This window comes from Oncorhynchus clarkii, chromosome 22 (genome assembly GCF_045791955.1).
Source record: "Oncorhynchus clarkii lewisi isolate Uvic-CL-2024 chromosome 22, UVic_Ocla_1.0, whole genome shotgun sequence".
Taxonomy (NCBI): Eukaryota; Metazoa; Chordata; class Actinopteri; order Salmoniformes; family Salmonidae; genus Oncorhynchus; species Oncorhynchus clarkii.
In genome coordinates this window covers 34,222,620-34,249,683 of record NC_092168.1, presented here as the reverse complement: position 1 = coordinate 34,249,683, position 27,064 = coordinate 34,222,620, and the positions used below count along the sequence as shown (strand labels likewise).

Below are 27,064 nucleotides of genomic sequence, written 5' to 3'. Positions count from 1 at the left end.
CATATTACCTCAACTAACCGGTGCCCCCACACATTGACTCTAACGGTACCCCCGGTATATAGTCTCGCTATTGTTATTTTACTGCTGCTCTTTAATTTCTTGTTACTTTTATTTTCGATTCTTATCCGTATTTTTAAAATCTCCATTGTTGGTTAGGGGCTCGTATGTAAGCATTTCACTGTTGTATTCGGCGCATGTGACTAATACAATTTGATTTGATTTGATGTGATTTGGCTATACCGACATCTATGGATAGGATAATTGTGTCTGTCAAACAGGTAGGATTACCACATCTTTTTTGGGAAAATGAAGAAATAAACTCCAACCATCTATGTAATTCTATGTTTATGCCCATAAACTGTTTTTGTGGACACGTCCCTTACCAGGCAGAAGGGAATGTTACTTTAACCCCTGCATCGGAGAGCTACATTGTTGCTATCACTATGCAACCTGCTACCTGTAGTAGGAAAACCAGTTTCTTATTAATAATATCCCACATGTTTTCTCACATGGCACGACCCCATAACTGTTACAATTACAATAAAAAATAACACTACCTATTTAACATATAGTTTAATGTTCCTGTAGAACTGTAAAACAGAGTAAGATCATTTGAGCCTTGGCGGGCCTCGTTTCGCTGGAGCAGTGTAAAATAAGCTTTAGGCCTTTACGAATTTAGTTTATTTACAAAATTTTTTATTTTTTTTTATTTTTTATTTTTATTATTTTTTTTTTTTTTAAATTCACCTTTATTTAACCAGGTAGGCCAGTTGAGAACAAGTTCTCATTTACAACTGCGACCTGGCCAAGATAAAGCATAGCAGTGTGAACAGACAACAACACAGAGTTACACATGGAGTAAACAATTAACAAGTCAATAACACAGTAGAAAAAAATAGTCTATATACATTGTGTGCAAAAGGCATGAGGAGGTAGGCAAATAATTACAATTTAGCAGATTAACACTGGAGTGATAAATGAGCAGATGGTCATGTACAGGTAGAGATACTGGTGTGCAAAAGAGCAGAAAAGTAAATAAATATAAACAGTATGGGGATGAGGTAGGTAAATTGGGTGGGCTATTTACCGATGGACTATGTACAGCTGCAGTGATCGGTTAGCTGCTCAGATAGCAGATGTTTGAAGTTGGTGAGGGAGATAAAAGTCTCCAACTTCAGCGATTTTTGCAATTCATTCCAGTCACAGGCAGCAGAGAACTGATGATCAGTGAGATACACCTGCTGCTACAGCAGTGCTACGGGTGGGTGTTGCCATCGTGACCAGTGAACTGAGATAAGGCGGAGCTTTACCTAGCATGGACTTGTAGATGACCTAGAGCCAGTGGGTCTGGCGACAAATATGTAGCAAGGGCCAGCCGACTAGAGCATACAGGTCGCAGTGGTGGGTGGTATAAGGTGCTTTACTAACAAAATGGATGGCACTGTGATAAACTGCATCCAGTTTGCTGAGTAGAGTATTGGAAGCTATTTTGTAGATGATATCGCCGAAGTCAAGGATCGGTAGGATAGTCAGTTTTACTAGGGAAAGTTTGAGTGAAGTGAGTCAAGGAGGCTTTGTTGCGGAATAGAAAGCCGACTCTAGATTTGATTTTAGATTGGAGATGTTTGATATGAGTCTGGAAGGAGAGTTTACAGTCTAGCCAGACACCTAGGTACTTATAGATGTCCACATATTCTAGGAAGCATCCAGGGTGGTGATGCTAGTCGGGCATGCGGGTGCAGGCAGCGAACGGTTGAAAATCATGCATTTGGTTTTACTAGCGTTTAAGAGCAGTTGGAGGCCACGGAAGGAGTGTTGTATGGCATTGAAGCTCGTTTGGAGGTTAGATAGCACAGTGTCCAAGGAAGGGCCAGAAGTATACAGAATGGTGTCGTCTGCGTAGAGGTGGATCAGGGAATCGCCCGCAGCAAGAGCAACGTCATTGATATATACAGAGAAAAGAGTCGGCCCGAGAATTGAACCCTGTGGCACCCACATAGAGACTGCCAGAGGACCGGACAACATGCCCTCCGATTTGACACACTGAACTCTGTCTGCAAAGTAGTTGGTGAACCAGGCAAGGCAGTCATTAGAAAAACCGAGGCTACTGAGTCTGCCGATAAGAATATGGCGGTTATGATATCGTTTAGTACCTTTGATTGTCCAACATCAGCATTTATTTATTTAATCTCCACCTAGAGTGGCCTCTCCTCTCCTGTGGTGCTGCATTGCAGTCAGCAATGATTTCTCTCGGTAGCTGTCCATGGTCCTGAAATCAAATCATCTGAGTTTGATTGGACACCAGCCTTGTCTCCAGCTCCTTCCACTTCTGGAAACTATCTAGGTGGTCATGCGACTCCTCATGCGAGCTGAGGAGGTGGAACTGATTCTTCCAGTCCCTGCTTCCATCACTGACCAGTGCAGATTTGCACTCGTGTAAAAAACTTTGCAGCAAAAACAGAAGTCTGCATTGTTTTGCTTGGAATAGACAAGCTTTGGTCTCTCCACTCTCTCCCTGTTCGCCATCCTCCTATTGTAGTGTTTCACCAAAAACTTTCGTTGCCCCTCATCTCTTGGGAAATTCCCCTCCTTATCCCGATGTGGCCCAGCCTGCACTAACATATCCCCTAAAGATCTATTCATATATTTTGGCCACTCACCGGGATCTTTTATGTTTTTTTGTCTGGGAGTCGGATTTAGCAGCAGCACCATCACTGTCATCAGGGACGGAGAGTCTGGGTCCAAGATAGAAGGGTCTGCAATGTTTGGAGGTGTGGCTAGGCCTGGTACGACCACTTGTTCTTGTCCAGCCGGAGAGCTGTCATCATCAGTGGTAGTGTGTGGCTCAGATTCCCCCGGTTTGCCCTTGTCGCTGCTGGGATCAGCGAACGGGGGCTCATCGTTCTCGGCGAATGATTTGCCTGTCCTCGTAGGCTTGTCATTCTCCACACAAGCTGATGGATATTGCTGCACGCTGATACATTTCACCAGCAAATTTCTTTGGTTTACAAATTGTGCCTCTTTTCTTATTTTTAAAATATTTTATATTCCCTATAATTATATCCACTAGTAGTAGCTAGCTAACATTAACAGGCTAGGTTAGGCTTCTGCCTTAATCACTAATCGTCTTCATCACACACAAACGTAAAAAAAAAATACAATTATTTATTTGGCAGATTCATTTTTATTAATTTTTCACAATTGGCTAGTCCCATGTAAACACACATCACCATAGCGACCAAGGATAGTGGGAGTGAACTTTGGGAGAAGAGGGAATGGGGTGGGGGCGGGAACTGCAGCAACGCTATGAGCTGGTGGCTGGGGTACCGCGGGCGGTGTAGTAACCAATCAGGGGCTCCGCTGGGCAGCAGCCAATTGTCTAATTGCTGCCTCAAATTCAAGTTCTGCCATAGGCGACTGCCTAATCTTGCCTAAGGGGAGCGCCGGCCCTGCCTCTCTATTCTTTTCAAGTTTACTTCTTTAGCCCAGCACCTAAGTTTTTAAGGATGTGCATATGACCATAAACATTTCTTTACATCTGTACATCCCCATAACATGGCCAGTAGTCTAAAGATGCTGGCTGGAATTGTGTAGCAATTACAACTTACACTAAATATGTACAGTCTGAGTATAGACTGAGATCCATGAATACTGGCCAAGGATACCATGGATGTTCTTTCCCCTTCTCTCTCTCTCTGTGTGTGTATGCCATTTGGGACACATCTGTAACGGCTTTCTTCTGTGGGCGAAGGACAGGACCAAAGTGCAGCGTTGTTAGTGTTCATCATGTTTAATAAAGACGATAAACGTGAACACTACTGAAAAAAAACCGAAACAGTTCTGTCTGGTGTAGACACACGAAGACAGAAGACAACCACCCACAAAACCCAACACAAAACAGGCTACCTAAATATGGTTCCCAATCAGAAACAATGACTAACACCTGCATCTGATTGAGAACCATATCAGGCCCAAACATAGAAATGGGAAAACTAGACACACAACATAGAATGCCCACTCAGCTCACATCCTGACCAACACTAAAACAAAGAAAACACAAAAGAACTACGGTCAGAACGTGACAACATCACTGATATATCATATATCACACAGGCTTTCCTCCATGTACAGTTTACAACAGTTGTTATACAGCACACTTGCTTAGGGTTGCAAAATTCCGGTAACTTCAAGAAATTATTCCATCCTGAATCCAGGAATCTTCCAACTTAGAATTTTGAAAAACATGGGAATTTTGTGAAAGTTACCTGAGTTTTACAATCATAGGCTTGCATAAAGGAAACAGTGAGAGGTAGCTGAATAAACCAGATGTCTTGTACAATAAAGCAACTGTCAATTAGAGCTAAGCCCATACGGCTAGCTAGCATGTACATGTTACCTCAACATATTACCTCAACTGACTCTGTACTGGTAACCCCCTGTGAATAGTCTCGCTATTGTCATTTTACTGCTGCTATTTAATTACTTGTTACTTTTGTTTCTTATTCTTACTCATATATATATTTTTTAACTGCATTGTTGGTTAGGGGCTCATAAGTAAGCATTTCTCTGTAAGCATTTCTCTGTACCTTTTGTATTCGGCATATGTAATTAATAACATTTTGATTTGATTTGAGCAGGCCTGCATTCGACCACACTGAGTAAACTGTAAATCTATAAAGTGCTCCAAAATTCCACAATGCAGTTCATTACGAGGGTCCTTAACAACATTAGGTTACATTTTGAAGATGTGCTTGAACATGTTCTTTCAAAGTTAACAGTGAACATCATCGTCTTCTCCTGGTCTCTGTGTGTCCATCTTCAGTACATGTAGTGTTATGACCCATCCTTCAACAGGGCTTTATTCAAACAAGCATGAACAATACAAATGTCTAGGTCCCTCCAAGTGCATCTGTCTATCTGGTGTTCCTATTGTGCTACTCTCACAAAAATGCACAGTACCACTCCTAACTACCCCTCCTCTCTTGTCAGGCCTGTGTGTGTGTGTGTGTGTGTGTGTGTGTGTGTGTGTGTGTGTGTGTGTGTGTGTGTGTGTGTGTGTGTGTGTGTGCAGCAGAGGCTGAGAGACAGGCTGTCAGGCTGCAGTTAGGAGGGTTGGTGGAGTGAAGGGCCTTTTGACAAGTGTGTGTTCTAAAGGTTTAAACTGACAGGGGATTGGAAGAAGGGAGGACGGATGGGGGAGGAGAGGGAAGGAGGCTGAGGGAGGAGGAGGAGGAGGGGTGAAGCTTCAATGGTGATTGACAGCATCAACTCGGGTAATTCACTGTCTTTCCTCATCTTTCTCTGACTGCTGTAGTCATCTATACGTTACTTCCCCCGCGCTTTCATCCCACGTTTTCTTTGTACGCTCCACAAAAGAGGAGAGAATTAGAATGAAATATGGCTAATCTTCTCCAAGACGCACACATTACCACAATGTTTAGAATTCAATGTTCAGATAATTGTGGCCTTTCTGTTCTCACTCAGCCTTATTAGCCTTCAGTGTCTGACAAGTCAGGGTGATTTGTTTTATTCTCTACTTCTAGTTCTCTCTCCCTCACTTGTTGCCTTTTATAATTCCTAGTCTCTCTCAGCCTTGTTAGTTCCTCTCTCTCCCCAACTCTCCTCTCCCTTGGCTCCTGAATAACAAATAAAATACTAGTAATAGGTTGGCAAACTTGAAAGCAGCTTGGGCTCCGCTCCACCTTCTGAAGAGCGTTAAATGTGTTGCGGGGGCGCTAAAGGGCTAATTTCACACTTGTTTTTTTCTTTGTCTTTTAATTATCCCCTTTTAAAATATTCATAGCTATCTGTATTTACAATGTAATTATAGCATGGTTTTGAGTGATATTGACTGCTTCAGGACAGCTGGAATGCTTGCTCAAAGCTTAATCTTGATATGGGTCAGATAATATAAAGCTGTTTTGAATGCAGGCACAGCCAAACATAAGAAAACTTTTTTATCTCTTTCTTTCTCTCTCTCTCTTCTATCTCTCTCCTGACTGACTGACTGACTGAGAGATAGAGGCTGTGATAGAAATAGCATGCATGGTCAACAACTCCATTGTTCAGCACCTCCCATGGTCCAGATTTTAGAGGGCCGTGAACTCTGTGTGCCAGAATTATGCAAACACTGGCAAGCACATGCACTCGCTAGCACACACACACACTCGCTAGCATACACACTCGCTAGCACAAACACACTCGCTAGCACACACACACTCGCTAGCACACACACTCGCTAGCACAAACACACGTGCACACACACACACTCCCTCTCTGTGCCAGCCTCTGCAGCTAGCGGAGCCCCTGGTACCTGTGAAAAGCTTGTCACTCCCGCCAAAGCTACAGCCTGTGTGTGTGTGCACCTAGCAGTCACCTTGCAGCGAAGCAGAAATAGCGCAGCTTTCTTTCCCTGCCTCGGTGTAAAGGTACATAAAGCACAGAATGACAGGTGGAAATGCAATTGACCTTGGCTGGGTGGCTGGGCTGGCTGGGGTTTGGGTGGAGGGGGGTGGAGGATGAGGATGCAGGTTGCAGAGTAAATTCCATTGTTCAGAGAATGGAAAACATAGCCTGGTATAAAAAGCAGAAGTTTATGGGCATTTCTAGAGGAAAGCTGAATGATAACTAGATTACATTTCCTTTCTCCAAGGGATTTAGGGTGATTGGCATTTGTATAGTTTTTCAGGACATTGCGTGAGAGTCTGTAACATATCTAATAGCATGGTCTTTCCATTGTCAGAATTATGTCAGGACATATGTGCAATTACTTTGTCCAAGAACTCAACAGTTCACTGGTAGGGTTTTGATCAATATTAAATAATTGTAGCTGAATAATCCTGGCTCTTAACCAGCATGATGACACTGATACAAAAAGTAATATGACTGATGGTATAGAGCAAGGTAAGGGAACAGCTGTAGAGAGAGACTGAGTTAGTGAGTGTGATGGGAGAGAGAGAGAGAGAGAGAGAAGAGAGAAGAGAGAGGAGAGAGAGGAGAGAGAGACTGAGTTAGTGAGTGTGATGAGAGAGAGAGAGAGAGAGAGAGAGAGAGAGAGAGAGAGAGAGAGAGAGAGAGAGAGACTGAGTTAGTGAGTTAGTGAGTGTGATAGAGAGAGGGAAACAGAGAGAGACAAACAACAAGAGTGTGGTTAAAATTGGCAAAAAACACACATTTCTTGAGACTGGGATGCAGCTTAAGCCCAACCTTTACATACAGTACATATCAACAAATTGGTGAGGGCACCAGAACAGTCTGCAGCACCCGGTCTCACCATACAATAATCAGAAGTCAAATGTCTAATGTTTGCTGATGATATGGTGCATCTGTTCCCATTCAAGAATGGCCTACAGCAGCACCTAGATCTTCTGCACTGATTCTGCCAGACCTGACTGTAAATCTTATTAAGACAAAAATAATGATGTTCCATAAAGGTCCAGTTGCCAGGACCAAAAATACAAATTCCATCTAGACACCGTTGCCCTAGAGCACAGAAAAAAATGATACATACATTGGCCTAAACATCAGCTCCACAGGTAACTTCCACAAATCTGAGAATGATTTGAGAGACAAGGCAAGAAGACCATAAAATGCCATAAAAAGGAACATACAATTCAACATACCAATAAGGATCTGGCTAAAAATACTTGAATCAGTTATAGAACCCATTGCTCTTTATGATTGTGAGGTCTGGGGTCCGCTTACCAACCAAGAATTCACAAAATGGGACAAACACCAAATTGAGACTCTTCATGCAGAATACTTGAAAAATATCCTCAGTGTAAAACGTAAAACACCAAATAATGCATGCAGAGCAGAATTAAGCCGATACCCGCTAATTATCAAAATCCGGAAAAGTGCCGTTCAATTCCACAACCACCTAAAAGGAAGTGATTCCAAAAGATTCCAGATGAACCTGGAGAAGAGTACAAGAAGAAAGATCCTGGGGCTCTGTTCAAAAACACAAACAGACCCCATAGAGCCCCAGGACAGCAACACAATTAAACCCAACCAAATCATGAGAAAACAAAAAGAGAATTACTTGACACATTGGAAAGAATTAACAATAAAAAAAACAGATCAAACTAGAATACTATTTGGCCCTAAACAGAGAGTACACAGTGGCAGAATAACTGTGACTGATTCAAATTTAAGGAAAGCTTTGACTATGTACAGACTCAGTGAGCATAGCCTTGCTATGCTTGTGCTTCTAATTCCGACAGTGCAGTAATATCTAACAAGTCATTTAAAAATGCCATAACAACAACCTAATACACACAAATCTAAAGGGATGGATTAAGAATATGTACATATACATTTAGGGATGAGCGACGACCGAGCAGCATAAGCAAGATGGAATAGATGGTATAAGATACAGTATATACATTTGAAGTCAGAAAGTTTACATACACCTTAGCCAAATACCTTTAAACTCAGTTTTCACAATTCCTGACATTTAAAAATTCCCTGTCTTAGGTCAGTTAGGATCACCACTTTATTTTAAGAATGTGAAATGTCAGAACAATAGTAGAGAGAATGATTATTTTAAGCTTTTATTTCTTTCATCACATTCCCAATGGGTCAGAAGTTTACATACACTCAATTAGTATTTGGTAGCATTGCCTTTAAATTGTTTAACTTCCACAAGCTTCCCACAATACGTTGGGTGAATTTTGGCCCATTCCTCCTGACAGAGCTGGTGTAACTGAGTCAGGTTTGTAAGGCCTCCTTGCTCGCACATGCTTTTTCAGTTCTTTCCACAAATTTTCTGTAGGATTGAGGTCAGGGCTTTGTGATGGCCACTCCAATACCTTGACTTTGTTGTCCTTGAGCCATTTTGCCACAACTTTGGAAGTATGCTTGTGGTCATTGTTAATTTGGAAGACCCATTTGCGACCAAGCTTCAACTTCCTGACTGATGTCTTGAGATGTTGCTTCAATATATCCTCAATTTCCCTGCCTCATGAAGCCATCTATTTTGTGAAGTGCACCAGTCCCTCCTGCAGCAAAGCACCCCCACAACATGATGCTACCACCCTCATGCTTCACGGTTGGGATGGTGTTCTTCAGCCTCCCCCTTTTTCCTCCAAACTTAACAATGGTCATTATGGCCAAACAGTTTTATTTTTGTTTCATCAGACCATAGAATGAGTTCTGGGGCACTTACAGACAATATCTTTGCAGATTCTGAAACTTCAGAGTGTTTTCTTTCCAAAACGGTCAATAATATGCATAGTCGAGCATCTTTTCGTGACAAAATATTGCGCTTAAAACGGGAACGTTTTTTATCCAAAAATGAAATAGCGCCCCTAGAGATCCAAGAGGTTAACATTAGAAGCCTCCTCCCTAAGTTTGTTCTATTCACTGCTTTAGCACACTCTGCCAACCCGGATGTTCTAGCTGTGTCTGAATCCTGGCTTAGGAAGACCACCAAAAATTCTGACATTTTCATCCCAAACTACAACATTTTCAGACAAGATTGAACTGCCAAAGGGGACGGTGTTACAATCTACTGCAAAGATAGCCTGCAGAGTTCTGTCCTACTATCCAGGTCTGTACCCAAACAATTTGAACTTCTACTTTTAAAAATCCACCTCTCTAAAAACAAGTCTCTCACCATTGCCGCTTGCTATAGACCACCCTCTGCCCCCAGCTGTACTCTGGACACCATATGTGAACGGATTGCCGCCCATCTATCTTCAGAGCTCGTGCTGCTAGGCGACCTAAACTGGAACATGCTTAACACCCCAGCCATCCTACAATCTAAGTTTGCTGCCCTCAATCTCACACAAATTATCAATTAACCTACCAGGTACCTCCCCAAAGCCTTAAACACGGGCACACTCATAGATATTATCCTAACCAACTAGATACACCTCTGCTGTCTTCAACCAAGATCTCAGCGATCACTGCCTCATTGCCTGCATCTGTAATGGGTCAGCGGTCAAACGACCTCCACTCATCACTGTCAAACGCTCCCTGAAACACTTCAGCGAGCAGGCCTTTCTAATCGACCTGGCCAGGGTATCCTGGAAGGATATTGATCTCATCCCGTCAGTAGAGGATGCCTGGGTATGTTTTTTTGAATGCCTTCCTAACCATCTTAAATAAGCATGCCCCATTCAAGAAATTTAGAACCAGGAACAGATATAGCCCTTGGTTCTCCCCAGACCTGACTGCCCTTAACCAACACAAAAACATCCTATGGCGTTCTGCATTAGCATCGAACAGCCCCCGTGATATGCAGCTGGTCAGGGAAGCTAGAAACCATTATACACAGGCAGTTAGAAAAGCCAAGGCTAGCTTTTTCAAGCAAAAATTTGCTTCCTGCAACACTAACTCAAAAAAGTTCTGGGACACTGTAAAGTCCATGGAGAATAAGAACACCTCCTCCCAGCTGCCCACTGCACTGAGGATAGACACCACTGTCACCACTGATGAATCCACCATAATTGAGAATTTCAATAAGCATTTTTCTACGGCTGGCCATGCTTTCCACCTGGCTACTCCTACCCCGGTCAACAGCACTGCACCCCCCACAGCAGCTCGCCCAAGCCTTCCCCATTTATCCTCCTCCCAAATATAGTCAGCTGATGTTCTGAAAGAGCTGCAAACTCTGGACCCCTAAAAATCAGCCGGGCTAGACAATCTGGACCCTTTCTTTCTAAAATGATCTGCCGAAATTATTGCCACCCCTATTACTAGCCTGTTCAACCTCTCTTTTGTGTCGTCTGAGATTCCCAAAGATTGGAAAGAAGCTTCGGTCATCCCCCTCTTCAAAGGGGGGGACACTCTTGACCCAAAGTGCTATAGACCTATATATATATATATATCCTACCCTGCCTTTCTAAGGTCTTCGAAAGCCAATTCAACAAACAGATACCTTCTCTGCTATGCAATCTGGTTTCAGAGCTGGTCATGGGTGCACCTCAGCCACGCTCAAGGTCCTAAACGATATCTTAACCGCCATCGATTAGAAACATTACTGTGCAGCTGTCACGAACCTCGCCGAGGATGGTGCCTCTTCCTGTTCGGGCGGTGCTCGGCGGTCGTCGTCGCCGGCCTATTAGCTGCCATCGATTCCCTTTCCGTTTGTTTTGGGTTATTGGTTAATTGGGTACACCTGTTTTGTATTAGGGTTTGTTTGTAGGGTATTTAGGGGCACTAGGCCCGCTGGGTATTTGTGCGGGCTTGTTTTTGTTACTCTGTGTTTTGATGGTGTGATTTATTCTTGTATTTATTCTCCGGACTGTTTAGTCCTGTTGTTGTTTTGGACTGGCAACTTATTTACGCCCTGTGTGTTGGCGTGACTGTTTTTGTTGCGCTGGGGAATAAATCTGAAGAAACGACTGAACCCTGCTCTCTGCGCCTGATTCCACCCACCACACCTAGTAGATCGTAACAGCAGCCGTATTCATTGATCTGGCCAAGGCTTTCGACTCTGTCAATCACCACATCCTCATCGGCAGACTCGACAGCCTTGGTTTCTCAAATGATTGCCTCGCCTGGTTCACCAACTACTTCTCTGATAGAGTTCAGTGTGTCAATTCTGAGGGTCTGCTGTCCAGACCTCTGACAGTCTCTATGGGGGTGCCACAGGGTTAAATTCTTGGACCGACTCTCTTCTCTGTATACATCAATGATGTCGCTCTTGCTGCTGGTGAGTCTCTGATCCACCTCTACGCAGACGACACCATTCTGTATACTTCTGGCCCTTCTTTGGACACTGTGTTAAGAACCCCCAATCCAAGCTTCAATGCCATACAACTCTCCTTCCGTGGCCTCCAATTGCTCTTAAATACAAGTAAAACTAAATGCATGCTCTTCAACCGATCGCTGCCTGCACCTGCCCGCCTGTCCAACATCACTACTCTGGACGGCTCTGACTTAGAATATGTGGACAACTACAAATACCTAGGTGTCTGGTTAGACTGTAAACTCTCCTTCCAGACCCAAATTAAACATCTCCAATCCAAAGTTAAATCTAGAATTGGCTTCCTATTTCGCAACAAAGCATCCTTCACTCATGCTGCCAAACATACCCTTGTAAAACTGACCATCCTACCAATCCTCGACTTCGGCGATGTCATTTACAAAATAGCCTCCAATCCCCTATTCAACAAATTGGATGCAGTCTATCACAGTGCAATCCGTTTTGTCACCAAAGCCCCATATACTACCCACCATTGTGACCTGTACGCTCTCGTTGGCTGGCCCTCGCTTCATACTCGTCGCCAAACCCACTGGCTCCATATCATCTACAAGACACTGCTAGGTAAAGTCCCCCCTTATCTCAGCTCGCTGGTCACCATAGCATCACCCACCTGTAGCACGTGCTCCAGCAGGTATATCTCTCTGGTCACCCCCAAAACCAATTCTTTCTTTGGCCACTTCTCTTTCCAGTTCTCTGTTGCCAAGGACTGGAACGAACTACAAAAATCTCTAAAACTGGAAACACTTATCTCCCTCACTAGCTTTAAGCACCAACTGTCAGAGCAGCTCACAGATTACTGCACCTGTACATAGCCCACCTATAACTTAGCCCAAACAACTACCTCACCTCATTTGCTCACATCGTATATAGACTTGTTTATACTGTATTATTGACTGTATGTTTGTTTTACTCCATGTGTAACTCTGTGTCGTTGTATGTGTCGAACTGTTTAGCTTTATCTGGGCCAGGTCGCAATTGTAAATGAGAACTTGTTCTCAACTTGTCTACCTGGTTAAATAAAGGTGAAATAAATAAAAAAAATAAAAAAAATATGTCGCTATAGGTCTCGTTTTACTGTGGATGCAGATATTTTTGTACCTGTTTCCTCCAGCATCTTCGCAAGGTTCATTGCTGTTTTTCTGAGATTGATTTGCACTTTTCGCACCAAAGTAAGTTCATCTCTAGTAGAGACAAAGCCTCTCCTTCCTGAGCGGTATGACAGCTGCGTTGTCCCATGGTGTTTATACTTGCATACTATTGTTTGTACAGATGAACGTGGTACCTTCAGGCATTTGGAAATTGCTCCCAAGGATGAACCAGACTTGTGAAGGTCTACAAAAAATGTTCTGAGGTCTTGTCTGAATTCTTTTGATATTCCAATGATGTCAAGCAAAGAGCCACTGAGTTTGAAGGTAGGCCTTGAAATACTTCCGCAGATACACCTCCACATAACTCAAATTATGTCAATTAGCCTATCAGAAGCTTCTAAAGCCATTACATAATTTTTTTGAATTTTCCAAGCTGTTTAAAGGCACAGTCAACTTAGTGTATGTAAACTTCTGAACCACTGGAATTGTGATACAGTGAATTATAAATTAACTAATATGTCTGTAAACAATTGTTGTAAAAATTACTTGTGTCATGGAGAAGTAGATGTCCTAACCAACTTGCCAAAACTATAGTTTGTTAACAAGAAATGTGTGGAGTGGTTGAAAAACTAGTTTTAATGACTCCAACCTAAGTGCATGTAAACTTCTGACTTCAACTGTACATGTTAGATGAGTAATGTAAGATATGTAAACATTATTAAAGTTGCATTATTTAAAGTGACTAGTGATCCATTTACTAAAGTGGCCAATGATTTGAGTCTGTATGTAGGCAGCAGCGGTGTTAGTGATGGCTGTTTAACAGTCTGATGGCCTTGAGATAGAAGCTGTTTTTCAGTCTCTCCAACTTTGATGCACTGGTACTGACCTCACCTTCTGGATGGTAGCGGGGTAAACAGGCAGTGGCACGGGTGGTTGTTGTCCTTGATATTTATGGATGGCCTTCCTGTGACATTCTGTGCTGTTGTTGTCCTGGATGCGTTGTGCAGACCGGACCACCTTCTGGAGAGCCTTGCGGTTGAGGTGCAGTTGCCATTCCAGGGGGGGATACAGCCTGACAGGATGCTCTGAATTGTGCATCCGTAAAATTTTGTCAGAGTTTTACGTGACAAGCCAAATTTCTTCAGCCTCCTGAGGTTGAAGAGGCGTTATTGCGCCTTCTTCACCACAATATCTGTGTGAGTGGACCATTTCAGTTTGTCTGTGATGTGTACACCAAGGAACTTAATACTTTCCACCTTCTCCACTACTGTCCCGTCAATGTGGATAGGGGAGTGCTCTCTCTGCTGTTACCTGAAGTCCACAATCATCTCCTTTGATTTTTTTTATTTGAGTGAGAGGTTGTTTTTCTGACACCACACTCCGAGTGCCCTCACCTCCTCCCTGTTGTGTCATCTGCAAACTTGATAATTGAGTTGGAGGCGTAAATGGCCGTGCAGTCATGGTTGAACAGGGAGTACAGGAGAGGGCTGAGCACCCTTGTGGGGCCCCAGTGTTGTGTATCAGAGAAGTGGAGATGTTGTTTCCTACCTTCACCACCTGGGGGCGGTCCGTCAGAAAGTCCAGGAACCAATTGCACAGGGCAGGGTTGTGACCCAGGGCCTCATGCTTGATGATGAGCTTGGAGGGTAATATGATGTTGAATGCTGAGCTGCAGTAAATGAACAGCATTCTTACATAGGTATTCCTCTGCATCGTCTATGGACCTGCTGTGGCAGTATACAAACTGAAGTGGGTCTAGGGTATAGTGGAGGTAATTTGATCCTTGACTAGTCTCTCATAACACTTCATGATGACAGAAGTGAGTGCTAGTCATTTAGTTCAGTTATCTTTGCCTGCTTGGGTACATGAACAATGGTGGACATCTTGAAGCATGTGTGGAAAGCAGACTGGGATGGGGAGATATTAAATATGTTTGTAAACACACCAGCCAGCTGGTCTGCACATGCTATGAGGACGCGACTAGGGATGCCATCTGGGCCAGCAGCCTTGCGAGGGTTAACATGTTTAAATGTCTTAGAGAGGGGGGCCCGCAGTCCTTGTCACGTCGGTGGCACTGTATTATCCTCGGAGTGGGCAAAGAACTTGTTTAGTTTGTCTGGAAGCAAGACATTGGTGTCCGTGACATGGCTGGTTTTCTTTTAGTAGTCCATAATTGCCTGTAGACCCTGCCACGTACGTCTCATGTCTGAGCCACTGAATTGTGACTCCACTTTTTCCCTACACCGACATTTCGCTTGTTTGATTGCCTTGCCGAGGGAATAACTACACTGTTTATATTCAGCCATATTCCCAGTCATCTTTCTATTGTTGAATGTGGTGGTTCGCGCTTACAGTTTTGCACGAATGCAGCCATCTATCCACGGTTTCTGGTTAGGGTAGGTTTTAATAGTCACATTGGGTACAACATCTCCAATGCACTTCATTATAAACTCACTTACAGAGTCAGCGTATAAATCAATGTTGTTCTCTGAGGCTGCCCGGAACATTTCCCAGTACACATGATCAAAACAATCTCGAATCATAGATTCCGATTGGTCAGACCGGCGTTGTATGGCTCTAGTCACGGGTACATCCGATAGGAGCAAAATAGAGTTGTGGTCGAATTTGCCGAAGGGAGGGCGGGGGAAGGAGGGCCTTGTATGCATCGCAGAAGTGCAGTGGGCCAGTGTATTGCCCGCGCCAGTGCTGCAATAAATATGCTGATAGAATTTAGGTAGTCTTTTTCTCAAATTTGGAGATGTATCGTTTCCAGTTTACATGGAGTCCAGTGAAGTTTCTTGAGGGCCGTCATGGTATCTACACGAGGGGGGATATGCAGCTGTGACGATAACCAACAAGAATTCTCTTGGGAGATAATATGGTCGTCATTTGATTGTAAGGAATTCTAGGTCAGGTGAACAGAAGGACTTGAGTTCCTGTATGTTTTTATGATTACACCATGAGCTGTTCATCATGAAGCATACACCCCTGCCCTTCTTCTTCCCAGAGAGATGTGTATTTCTGTTGGCGCAATGCATGAAGAAACCCTGTGGCTGTGCTGATTCCGACAACATATCCAGAGAGAGCCATGCTTCCGCGGAACAGAGAATGTTACAATCTCTGATGTCTCTCTGGAAGGCAACCCATGCCCTAATTCCATCCACATTGCTGTCTAGAGACTGGACATTGGCGAGCAATATACTCGTAAGCGGTGTGTGGTGTGCACTCCTTCGAAGTCTGACCAGGAGGCCACTCCGTCTACCTCTTCTGCGGCGACGTTGCGTTGGGTCGGCCTCAGGGATTAGATCCAATGTCCTGGGTGGTGGTCCGAAAATGTAAGGATCCCCTTAGGGAAAGTCGTAATGTTGGTAAGTTGATGTCGCTCTTATATCCAATAGCTCTTCCCGGCTGTATGTAATAACACTTCAGATTTTCTGGGCTAACAATGTAAGAAATAATACATAAAAAAAACAAAATACTGCATAGTTTCCTAAGTACTCGAAGCGAGGCGACCATCTCTATCTGTGCCATCTTAAATGAAATACAACCCATATTTATGTTTATTTATTTTCCCTTTTGTACTTTAACTATTTGCACTTTGCTACAACACTGTATATAGACAAATGTCTTTATTCTTTTGGAACTTTTGTTCATGATCTATTACACTTGTTTGGCAATGTAAACATATGTTTCCCATGCCAATAAAGCCCTTTGAATTGAATTGAGAGAGAGAAAGAGACTGAGTTAGTGAGTGTGATAGCGGGAAAGATAGAGAGAGAGAAACAAAGAGAGTGAGAGAGAGAGAGAAACAGAGAGAGAAACTGCGAGAGAGAAACATAGAGAAACTCAGAGAGAGAGAGAGAGAGAGAGAGAGAGAGAGAGGGGGAAACAGAGAGAGTGAGAAACAGAGAGAGAGAAACAGAGAGAGAGAGACAGAGAGAGAATACGTTGGTGAGTGAGAGAATGGATGACAGAGGCACCACCGTCGCAAAGTCAACTGTACTTCATCCCCTGCTGTTACTGGTCATTTCCCTTAGTCACCGGTGCTTTATCACACACACCGCTGCAGCTGCCCTCTGTGGTCACTCCCACAGCCACTCCCACACCCATGCAAATAGACATGGGTATCACGCTGAGGTTCAAGCTGTTTACATGCCCCCCTCCTTTGTTCTATCGCTCTCATGCTAAGAGACATTATCCCCCCCCTGGCAAGGTGAACACTATGCTGATATAAGGACGTTTGTAACGGGGAGTGTGAAAAATAGAGAGCGAGACAGGGGAAAGAGAGGGAGAGAGGGGAGGGAGAAAGAGAGAGAGGGAGTGAGAGGGAGAGAGAATAGAATGGGGAAAGAAAGTCTCTAATTTTAGCAGCATGGAGAGGAGATACTAGGGCTGATGCGGTGACCATATTACCGCCACATCGGCAGTCATGAGTCATGACCGCACTAAAATTCTAAGTGACCGTTGAGTCACGGTAATCTCCTTTAATTCACTCTGGACACGCGTTAGTAGTACCCAACTTGCTAATGTTCATCATGTACTAATGGTCTGGTAGTCAGGGCTATATTGTCCCTCTAACCCAGGCAATTTCGGGCCTCAAGGGCCTGATTGGTGTCACAGTTTTTCCTCAGCCCCAGCTAACACACCTAACTCCAACAATCACCTATTCACGATCTTCGGTTGAGAATGCAGTTTGATTAATCAGATATGTTTGCTTGGGATGGAGAAAAAAATGTGACACCAATTAGGCCCCGAGGACTGGAGTTGACCACCCCTGGTCTAACCTCTCTGACATCAATGCAAATGCGATTGAAAATCATCAAAACAGTATGTCCTTTTAAAACCCACCTCACTGGGATTGATCAATCTGAAGAAAGAAGTTCAACAACAGGTTGAAACTGAGTGGAAAACATATATACACGCTACCGTTAAAACCTAGGGGTCACTTCGAAATGTCCTTGTTTTTTAGAGAAAAGCACATTTTTTGTCCATTAAAATAACATCAAATTGATCAGAAATACAGTGTAGAGATTATTAATGTTGTAAATGACTATTGTTGCTGGAAACGGCTGATTTTTTTATAGAATATCTCGATCGGCATACAGAGGCCCATTATCAGCAACCATCACTCTGTATGCTCTCGTTGGCTGGCCCTCGCTTCATATCCGTCACCAAACCCACTGGCTCCAGGTCATCTATAAGTCTTTGCTAGGTAAAGCCCCGCCTTATCACAGCTCACTGGTCACCATAGCAGCACGCAGCCGTAGCACGTGCTCCAGCTGGTTTATCTCACTGGTCATCCCCAAAGCCAACACCTCCTTTGGCCGCCTTTCCTTCCAGTTCTCTGTTGCCAATGACCGGAACGTTTTGCAAAAATCACTGAAGCTGGAGGCTTACATCTCCCTCACTAACTTTAAGCATCATCTGTCAGAGCAGTTTACTGATCATTGCACCTGTACATAGCCCATCTGTAAATAGCCCACCAAACTACCTCATCCCCATATTGTTATTTATGTTTTTGCTCATTTGCACCCCAGTGTCTCTGCTTGCAAATTAATCTTCTGCACATCTATCACTCCAGTGTTTAATTGTTAAATTGTAATTATTTTGCCACGATGGCCTATTTATTGCCATACCTCCATAATCTTACTACATTCACACACACTGTATATAAACTTTTCATTATGTTATTGACTGTACGTTTGTTTATCTCATGTGTAACTCTGTGTTGCTTGTGTCACACTGCTTTGCTCTATCTTGGCCAGGTCGCAGTTGTAAATGAGAACTTGTTCTCAACTGGCCTACCTGGTTAAATAAAGTTGAAATTAAAAAACTCAAACAAAAAACTAAAGTTGCCAAACATCTCTAAAACTAGCGTATAGGATTTGTTTCAAATGATCACTTTTATGCTCAACACAGCATTTCCATATGCATACTCGCTCTGGAATGGGAAAAATATAATTTCTATTGTATCCAGTTAAGGTAAATTATATATAAAATCATATAATATAAAATAATGCCATTGGACTTATGAGCATATATTGTCTACTAAATGAACAAGCCTGCATCCTATGACATGGCACATAGCCCGATAACATACAGTATGCCAACTCACATTCTGTTCTTCTGAAATACATGTTCTTCATATCATGTTTTTTTTTAGACTTGACTAAAATATACAGTAGATTTATTGTGATGGTGTACATTAAATGGATTTATTAAACTTTTTAAATGTAGATGTTCCAAAGGCGCACATCAGTGCCTTGTATGCGGCTTGAATGAGTAGAGGCCTGGAGATGCTGAACATGTTTTTGTTAATTACGGTCTATTACCATGAGACCAGCAATCTTTTGCATGACAATAACCGGCTGAAAAAAGGTCATGACCGCCACAGCCCTAGGAGAGACTCTCCATTGCATTTTTTATCTTGGACAGAGAGACAGGTGTGAAAGGGACATGTGTGAGGCTGATTGGTCACCAGGAGGGTTTGGTTTAATGTGGCCACTATCATAGCTGCTGGACGGCACATTAATCCAGCATGGCCCTGGAGGAGAGCTAAGACGGTGACAGGGACACTTCATCCTGACACAGGACACAGGACAGCCAAATACTGACATGACAGACTCACACCCTGCCCGTCTTCTGTTCTGTTCCCTTCTCTCCTCAACACCCACTGCCGTATCCTTCCTCACTCCTCTCCACTCTTCCTTGGAATGGGGTGATTGATTGATTGATTGATTCAGGTCCGACATGCCTGAGATAATTTGGGGACAGAGTAAGGACGTTGTTAAGTGAACAAGCTGAGGTCAGCCCAGGCAAGACAGGGGAAATAGGGATTTAGGACCGGGATTGAAAGGAACAGGATGTTAACCATGAATCCCCAATGTTTTACAGACAGTACCAAGTGCCTGTGTGAGTTAAGTGATAATGCCCGGGAAGCCGGTGTTTGGAAAACATATTGGCATGGGAGTTGTTAGGCACAAGACGATGTCGAGGGCCGGCACACTGTTCCAATCTATCCTCCGAACACCGGCTTCGAGGGCATTATCACTTTTATACAACGGGTTACCAACATATTCAAATAAGGATTGACATATTTTCATGAAAAACTTTATTTTGATTAATTTAATCGTACTATGTAATCCTTCCATGAGATATAGTCTGACATGTCTAGGGTTGCTACCCAAGCCGGCTGGTCATTCATTCTAATGGTTACAGTAGGTTGCCTGAGACGCGACCCAGTCGTGGAGTCTTTTTTTTCTATATCTATTGGCGCGACCCAGTCATTCGTTCATAATTTTCCGTTGCCTTGCTTGCTGGCAACATTGTTATCTCTTGCTTGCTAGGTAGCCAACTATGGCTAACACAGTCATGTCAAACAGTGCATCCAGAATAACAGTAAAGTAACTGCATTTACGCTTGTTTAAGCAGTTTTCGAATTACATTTATTTGGATACACCCATAACAATGAACTAATAATGCGCGATTTCACCTGGCATAGAAAATGTGCTCTCGTCAGGACACTGTTCAAAGGAGCTACCCAACTACACAGCTAACACAATCACATCAAACTGAAGTTGGAAAGACAGCAAACTAGCTGCATTTTGTTTCATTTGACCTGTTTTCTATTGACATTTATTTTTATATATCCATAGACATTATGCTGATTCATGATTTTGACTGGTTGAGAAAAGATGTCACTCGTCCAGTCATGTTCATTCTCAATGGGACAGTGGAGATTGAATTTCAATATTGAAACAATGTTGCAAATGTTGGAGAAACAGACAGCAAGTTCTATACAAATGGGGATATATTGATCCTCTCTGTGACAATCAGAAGCTAATCTGCATCCAATAATATTCGAGGATCTTTTCTCTTTTTGAAAAGATGAAAAGTAAATATGTTTGTTTAAACCCAGGCAGCTTTTATGGAAGCACTTCTATTGTTGGGTTATACAACGGATGAGTAGCCCGCAGTGGAAGTTTACTGCGTCAGCAGAGGCTCTGTCTGCGTGGAAAGGTAACTTTTGAAGTGCCATGCTTAGATTCATAACTATGTCTAAGATGTAATTATTTTTGTCTCACCTAGAGCGACAGAACGTCCAGGACATTGGTGATTTTATCAATGTAATCAGATTGAAAATATTAGGTTATGTTATTGACAGGCTATATAGGCTATATAATCAGGCTATATAATCAGTTCACTAACCAGATGTGTTCAAAATAGTTTCATATCAAATCAAACAAACTTTGTCACATGCGCCGAATACAACAAGTGTAGACTTTACCGTGAAATGCTTCCTTACAAGCCCTTAACCAACAGTGCAGTTCAAGACGTTAAGAAAATATTTACCAAGTAGACTGAAATAAAAAGTAACACAATAAGAATAACAATAAGGATGCTATATACTGGGGGCACCGGTACCGAGTCAGTGTGCGGGGTTAGTTGAGGTAATTTGTACATGTAGGTGGGGGTGAAGTGACTATGTGTTACGACTTCTATGAATGGTGAGTGGAGGAGTCAAGCGCAGAGAGCAGGTAATTCCGTACGTGGATCTTTTATTCCAAAGACAGCGGAGACACGGACATGCAAAACACAAGGGCGCATGAAACAACCCGTCCAAAAAACAAAGGACTAAAACTGTCCGGAAAAATATAGTTCACACTAATACACACACACCAATAAACAGAGAACAAGCCCTTACAATACCCACCCAACTAATTCAAAACAGGTGTAACCAATAGAACCAATTAACAGAAACAAAAGGAAAGGCAATCGATGGCAGCTAATAGTCCGGCGACGACGACCGCCGAGCGCCGCCCGAACAGGAAGAGGCACCATCTTCGGCGGGATTCATGACAGTACCCCCCCCCCGCAGCGCGCCGACCCCGGCCTCGAGGACGACCCAGAGGACGAGGCGCGGGGCGATCCGGGTGGATGCGGTGAAAATCCCTCAAGAGGGAAGGATCTAAAATGTCCCTCCCCGGTACTCAGCACCTCTCCTCCGGACCGTACCCCTGCCAGTCCACGAGGTACTGCAGGCCCCTCACCCGGCGTCTCGAGTCCAGAATAGCTCGTACTGTGTATGCCGGGGACCCGTCGATGTCCAGAGGGGGTGGAGGGACCTCCGGTACCTCACCTTCTTGTAGGGGACCAGCTACCACCGGCCTGAGGAGAGACACATGAAACGAGGGGTTAATGCAATAGTAAGAGGGAAGTTGAAATCTATAACACACCTCGTTTATCCTCCTCAGGACTTTCAATGGCCCCACATACTGCAGCCCCAGCTTCCGGCAGGGCAGGCGGAGGGGCAGGTTTCGGGTCGAGAGCCAGACCCTGTCCCCTGGTGCGAACACAGGGGCCTCACTGCGGTGACGGTCAGCATTTCTTTTCTGCCGTTCACTGGCCTGCCTGAGAGAATCCTGGACTGCCCGCCAGGTCTCTCTAGAGCGCTGTACCCACTCCTCCACCGCAGTAGCTTAGGTCTGACTCTGATGCCACGGAGCCTGGACCGGCTGGTAGCCCAGTACGCATTCAAATGGCGACATGTTCGTGGATGAGGGACGAAGTGAGTTCTGGGCCAACTCTGCCCACGGGATGTACCTCGCCCATTCTCCTGGCCCGTCCTGGGAATACGACCTCAGAAACCTACCCACTTCCTGGTTTACTCTCTCCACCTGCCCATTACTTTCGGGGTGATAACCAGAGGTAAGGCTGACCGAGACCCCCAGACACTCCATAAACGCCCTCCAAACCCAGGACGTGAACTGAGGACCTCGATCAGATACAATGTCCTCTGGAACCCCGTAGTGCCAGAAGACGTGGGTAAAAAGAGCTTCAGCAGTCTGTAGGGCCGTAGGGAGACCAGGCAATGGGAGGAGACGGCAGGACTTAGAGAACCGATCAACAACGACCAGAACGGTAGTGTTCCCCTAAGATGGGGGAAGATCAGTAAGAAAATCTACCGAGAGATGAGACCATGGCCGTTATGGAACCGGGAGGGGTTGTAACTTCCCTCTAGGCAGATGCCAAGGAACCTTACTATGAGCGCATGCCGAACAGGAAGAGACATAGACCTTCACATCCTTAGCTAAGGTGGGCCACCAGTATTTCCCCCTAAGACCCCGCACTGTCCTATCAATCCCCGGATGACCCGAAGAAGGTAGTGTGTGAGCCCACCGACCGGTCGGACACTGTGAAGGCGCAGGTTCAACCCTCAACGCCCGCTCGATGTCCGCATCCACCTCCCATACCACCGGGGCCACCAGCCGAGAGGCTGGAAGGATGGGAGTGGGATCGATGGACCGGTCCTCGGTGTCATAGAGACGGGACAGCGCGTCGGCCTTAGTGTTAAGGGAACCTGGTCTATAAGAGATCGTAAATCTAAAGCGTGTAAAGAACATGGTCCACCTAGCCTGACGCGGATTCAGTCTCCTCGCTGCTCGAATATACTCCAGATTGTGGTGGTCAGTCCAGATGAGGACCCTGTGTTTAGCCTCCTCTAGCCAGTGTCTCCACACCTTCAAGGCTTTTACCATAGCTAGTAACTCCCGGTCCCCCACATCATAGTTCCGCTCCGCCGGACCCAGCTTCTTGGAAAAGAAAGCGCAGGGACGGAGCTTCGGTGGCGTGCCCGAGCGCTGTGACAGCGCGGCTCCAACCCCAGCCTCGGACGCATCCACCTCCACTATGAATGCTAACGAAGGGTCCGGATGCGCCAACACGGGAGCTTCACTAAACAGCGCCTTCTGGTTGAAGGCTCCATCAGCCTCGGCCGACCACCGTAGACGCACCGGCTCCCCCTTCAGCAGTGAGGTAATGGGCGCCGCTACTTGGCCAAAACCCCGGATAAACCTCCGGTAGTAATTGGCAAACCCTAAAAACCGCTGCACCTCCTTTAGGAGTCGGCCAATTACGCACAGCGTTAACGCGGTCACACTCCATCACCACCCCAGAGGTGGAAATGCGATAACCCAGGAAGGAAACAGCTTGTTTGGAGAACACACATTTCTCAGCCTTGACGTATAGGTCATGCTCCAGCAGACGCCCAAGGACCTTGCGCACCAGGGCGTGTGGCTTAATAAATCAATATTGACTACCACACCCTGTCCGTGCAAGTCCCTGAGAATCTCATCTACAAAGGATTGGAAGACGGCTGGAGCATTCTTCAACCCATACGGCATGACGAGGTACTCATAGTGGCCTGATGTGGTACTAAACGCTGTTTTCCACTCGTCTCCTCCCCGAATACGCACCAGATTATACGCGCTCCTGAGGTCCAGTTTTGTGAAGAAACGCACTCCGTGGAATGATTGCACCGCCATAGCGATTAGAGGTAGCGGATTACTAAATCCCACTGTGATCGAATTGAGACCTCGATAATCAATGCACGGACGCAGTCCTCCCTCCTTTTTCCTCACAAAAAAGAAACTCGAGGAGACGGGTGACATGGAGGGCCGAATGTACCCCTGTCTCAGAGCTTCCGTGACATATGTCTCCATAGCCAACGTCTCCTCCTGTGACAATGGGTACACGTGACTCCGGGGAAGTGCAGCGTTCTCCTGGAGGTTTATCACGCAATCCCACCGTCGATGGGGTGGTAATTTGGTCGCCTTTACCTACTAAAAGCGATAGCAAAATCGGCATATTCTGGGGGAATGCCCACGGTGGAAACCTGGTCTGGACTTTCCACCGTCGTGGCACCGATGGAAACTTCTATACACCTACCTGAAAACTCGTCTGACCACCCCTAAAGAGCCCCCTGTTTCCAGGAAATGAGGGGATTGTGAATAGCCAGCCAGAAACCTGCCAACACCACTGGAAACCCAGGTGAATCAATAAGGTAGAAACTGATCTGCTCCCTATGATGCCCCTGCGTTACCATGTCCAGCGGAATCGTGGCCTCTCTGACTAGCCCTGACCCTAATGGTCGGCTATCTAAGGAGTGCACGGGGACAGGTGGGTCTATCTACACTAACGGAATACCCAACTTATGGGCGAGTCCGCGATCCATAAAATTCCCAACTGCGCCTGAATCGAGGGGAAAAACGCAGGGAAAAAAATAAACAAAAACATGAGACCAACAGGGAGTTCTGGGTGAGTTTGGTGCCTACTCACCTGGGGTGGCCGAGAAGTGTTCCGCCTGCCAGCTCGACTCCCAGAGGGACTCCTCCAGCACCAGTCCGAACTCCTCCGGTCTCCCTAGATGCAGCTCCTCCCAACTCGATCAGAGTTGGAGTGGGAGGGCTGGAAGGTGGAATTGACAGGACCCCTTCTGAACGCCCGCGGGCAGCTAGCAGGTTGTCCAGTCGAATCGACATGTCTATCAGTTCATCAAGGGAGAGTGTGGTGTCCCGACAAGCTAGCTCCCGGCGAACGTCCTCCCGGAGGCTGCAACGGTAATGGTCCATCAGGGCCCTGTCATTCCACCCAGCACCAGCAGCCAGGGTCCAGAACTCCAACGCAAAGTCCTGGGCACTCCTCGTCTCCTGTCTGAGTGACTATAGGTCCTGGATGGCTGGAAGCTTGACCCCAGTGATGTACTGGGCCGTTCGCACTACCCTCTGTAGCGGCTTACGGTCAGATTCCGAACATGAGGGGACTGAGCACGTACCCCTGAGGGCCCCTATGTTGCGGATGTGTTCTTACCTACCCTAACCACCTAGGGGCAGCCCATCAAGAGGTCTAGGATCCAGTTTCAGAGGGAGGTGTTTAGTCCCATGGTCTTTTGCTTATTGATACGCTTTGATGGCACTATGGTGTTGAAAGCTGAGCTGTATTCAATGAATAGCACTCTCACAAAAGTTGGCGTGCCAGTGCACAGTGGTGTTGTGGACCTTTAGCAAAAAAAACTACATTTAAAATGCAAAAGAGGAAAAGAGGGGCATGAGTCCCCTTTTTCCATGGATATTTTTTGCTGCTCTTGACTGATTCAAGCAGTCCTTTGTCCGTTTGCACAGCCAAAGACAATTCCTTACACGACAGGGCAACCACCACCTACTCCAGGTCAGTGAAGGAGAGCTCCTCATAGAGGCCAATTGGTTTCAGTTTCACTATTACATTTTCTGGTGAGAAATCAAATCACTTGTCAATGTATGTAATGACAGTGTCGTAGAACTTCAAAGTCCTGTTGCTGGACCTTTGTGTTGACAATTGTTTGTTCATCAGCTGCTTGGTCTAGTATCCAAAAAAGGTGTCCTGTTTCGACTGAAGTGTCTTCATTTTGAACTCTTGGACTTCCTCGTAAACATCTGTGATGCTGAGCGTTGTTTCCTCCAGCTTTTTTACGAGTTGTTCAAAAAAACACAGCACGTTGTGGAAAAAGCAAAGATAAATCTCAGTAGCTTCCGTTTTTTCTTCATACTCAAAAATACTCTTCAGTGCCACAGGACAGGTCTCCCCAAGGGACCTGAAGTATGAAGTAAGAGCTGGCCAACTTTGCAGGAGATAATCGACAGCTGGATGAAGAGCGAGCCATCGTGTGCAAACGTCACAGAATTTTACGACACTCAATGTCAACAAAGGTGAAAAATGCACGAAGTTCCTCTCTTCAGGAATCAGATACTGAGAAGTGGCTCTTGAGAGAAGAAGTGGTCTTTAAAACAATTGTCTCAATATCCACTGACAGCTGATCGCAGGCGTGCTTGCAGGCATTATGAGCTATGTGAGTTGGGCAATTCGCTTTCAGAATGTGATTGTTGGCACTGCTCAATAACTGCTGAACGGAGTGGTGTTTTCCAGTTATCTGCTGCATAGGCTGCGATGTCAATTTTTTATTTTTTATTTAAGAACAAATTCTTATTTACTAATATCCAGTTCATGCTTTTCCAGACAGTTCATCAGAGCTTGATGTATGCCATTTACAGTTTCACCACTGTCTTCATAAAAGTCTAGTAACTTGCATTGCACTTCATCAGACATAGAGAAATATCTCACGCACACTCAAAACATTTTTCTATTTCCCTTGTTTGAGGCATCACTGGCAACTGAGAAATACACGGGCACCTTCTGTCGGGGACAGATCATCCAAAATATCCCCCACAGTCTTTGGTCTTAAAACATTCATTGTAACCGTCTCAGCTTTCGTTCTTCCGAAGTGCATCTTCTTCACAACATTTGAGTCATGAAACAAAGCACCATTGAGCTTAACAAAACAGTCCATGTTTAACCGTATGGTACACATATGAGGCTTCACATTCTGCGATTTTGTCATTTTCTGCAGTAGACATCACGAAGAATGCACCGATATTGCTAGCACCTTTAG

At 44.9% G+C, this 27,064-nt stretch overlaps 1 protein-coding gene across 1 annotated transcript in view; it reads left to right on the top strand.

Annotated features, from left to right (window-relative positions):
* Positions 1–27,064, top strand: part of LOC139380234 (receptor tyrosine-protein kinase erbB-4-like) — a 534,593-nt gene that overhangs the window by 6,834 nt on the left and 500,695 nt on the right. The gene's annotated exons all lie outside the window — the stretch shown is intronic.